Genomic DNA, 2,732 nt, shown 5'->3' with positions numbered 1-2,732 from the left:
TGTAAGTATTATTTATTTTATTTGTGACCCACTTTATTATCAAATGTATTTTAAGTATAAGTTATCTTTTATTACAAAAGATTTTTGAATAAGATGATGGTGAAACGTTACAAGAAAAACTTAATATCGATAAATATTTCGATGAGACGGAGTAGTTAAATTTTTGCGACACCTATGAAGACATCAATGCATGTTTTAGAAAAAAAATCTCGACGAAGTACGGAGATTAATACCAGGTCCGATACGGCTCTGGGACTCCGAACTCGAGTTGATCAGCAGCAGGAAGAGCTCCCCCGATGGCTCGATATAAACACCCGAGGCCCCTGCCGTATCGATCCATCTCCTCCAAAGAGGCTCCAGTTTAATTTCCAGTAGTTGCTGCGAACATGTACGCCGTTGCGCTCCCCATGGCCACCGCCACCACGGAAGTTGGCGCCGCCGCCTGCACAAGTGAAACGAGCGCTGTAGGCGCCCGACTCGCGGCCGTCTGCGACATGATCGAGGAGTATCGCAATGCGGGGACACCCATCAGCGCCAGGCGCGCGGCCGCCATCTCCGCCATGATCGACGGCGTCGCCGCAACGGCTGCCGCCGAGGGGAAGCCGAGGACGAGGAAGCAACGCATGGGCAGCGCTCGCTGGTACCAGGAGCTCTGTAGGCTCGGCGAGGGCGCGTTCGGCGTCGTCTCCAAGGCGCGCCACCGCGCGACGGGTCAGGTCGTCGCCGTCAAGTCCGTCCGGCCTGCTCGAACTGGTAATTGGAGCAGCGTCGACTAATCCGAAGGCGTCTTCGACCTCCCGCGGGAGGCGTGCTTCATGGCGGCCTGCCGCCCCTCGCTCGTCGGTCTCCACGGCGCGCGCGCGCGCCGGGCACCAGGGACTACTCCCTCGTCATGGACTACGTCGGGCCGACCCTCAACGTAATGATGGGACGACGGGACAGGCCGTTCCGGAGGCCGACGTCCGCCGCATAATGCGGCGGCTGCTCCCCGGCGCCGAAGCGATGCACCAGCACGGGATCGTGCACCGGCACATCAAGCCCGAGAACATCCTCGTCGGCGATGGTGGCGGCGCCTTGAAGATATATCTGCGATTTCGGGCTGGCGAAGTACGCGGCCGAGAAGGACCCGCCGCACTGGATCATCGGGACGATACCCTACATGGCACCGGAGGCACTGCTGGAGAACCCAGACTACGACACGCTCGTGGACTCATGGTCGCTCGGCTGCGTCATGGCGGAGCTCCTCGGCGACGACGTGCCGTTCGCGGGGGAGGACATTACGGGCCAGCTCTAGCAGATCTTCGATGTGCTCGGCGTGCCGGGCAGGAGGGCGTGGCAGGCGCTGAAGCCCAGCCCGGAGCTCGCCGACGAGGTGCAGCGGTGGAGGGCACGACAGCGGCGGGTAGGGCACCGCAACCGGTTGCGCGACCTGTTCCCGGAGGAGGTGCTCTCCAAGAGACCAAGAGCGGATTCGAGCTGCTGAAAGGGTTCCTGACCATTGATCTCAAGGAGCCATGGTTACGACGGTGTGGTCACAGGTCGTTACATGTGTTGAGCGTGCGCTTGGATTGCTTAGGCCAAAGGCATTGTTCAGCCTGATGATGTAATAATAATACAAAACAGCATATGGACGATCCACCGTCCGCCCTTTGTTGCAGATTGTTGCAAGTTCATACTTCACTGTGCTCATCACGCCTTGACTTTTGTACCTTTTGATCTACTTGCATAGAAAACAAATCTTACTCGCTGAAACCTCGAGGATACATGTTGCGATTTGAATCTTATATGCATGGACGCTTTCTAGTTCAGCGCCATGATTCATCAAGCACCGAAGAAGCAAGATCACCGAAGACCTCCACCCACACTCCACTCATACTCCATGAAGACATCCACCACCTCGGAAGTGCTCTGAGGAATAATTAGCCACTATATTTAGAATCACCCACTACCGTTATATTACTCCACCACCTCTATAGCACTACTAGAATAAAGGGAGGCCGTCGAAGCTCGTCCCTCGGTTTGTAAGGTAATCAAGGTTTGTGCTAAGTGCTTGGGGTTTCCCGAAAGGGAAAGCCGCATGTAAGCTTGTCCCGTGGAAATGGATTAAGCTGTCCTGGTAGTATCCCTGCCTTCCTTTAAGCTCGTTCATATGGGGCGACGTCTCTACGCTAGGGACCCTAGAGGAGAAACCTCTGCGTGTGTCGTTCTCGTGTTAGCCCTGGTAGCGGCGTTTGAGGAGAACCCTGTGTGCGCAGAGAAGTGTTCCCTTTGGGTGGAACTGCCTGGGGAGACGGTAAAGCTTGAGTCCTGTGTGAGCATGGCTGGGGACAGTGAGGGTGCAGACCGGGCTGGCCTGGTTCTGAAGCGAGCCAGCGACGCATGCGATGAGTACTGAGTAGGACTGTCACAAGCATAGCAGCACGTCCGGCTGAATTTTTTGGTCTCGCCAACCCGCGAAGATCCTAAGAGTCGATATAATCAAAGATATATACCTAATCACAAACCCGCGCGTACCATATCCGCTGAAAGCGACCTCGAATAGTAGCTCAATAGTGCGCAATAGTGAGTGAATAGCGCCGCCACATTTCCATCCACCCTGAGGTGCTCCACCCACTCCCTGGTGAGTGCTCGGGCACTATTCATATTCCCATTTTGAATAGTGAGCTGAATTTAAATAGTGCCGCGAATTTGAATAGTGTTCGCTGAATTTGAATAATTTGAATAATTTTGTG

General features: G+C 54.8%; 1 pseudogene; it reads left to right on the top strand.

The window, feature by feature from the left end:
• Positions 1-386: 386 nt before the first annotated feature.
• On the top strand, positions 387-1,641 carry LOC117849246 (putative cyclin-dependent kinase F-2; annotated as a pseudogene).
• Positions 1,642-2,732: the final 1,091 nt, after the last annotated feature.

This window comes from Setaria viridis, chromosome 3 (assembly GCF_005286985.2).
Source record: "Setaria viridis chromosome 3, Setaria_viridis_v4.0, whole genome shotgun sequence".
Classification (NCBI taxonomy): domain Eukaryota; kingdom Viridiplantae; phylum Streptophyta; class Magnoliopsida; order Poales; family Poaceae; genus Setaria; species Setaria viridis.
Note: the sequence above shows the minus strand (reverse complement) of the source record. Positions and strands in the feature narration are given on the sequence as shown.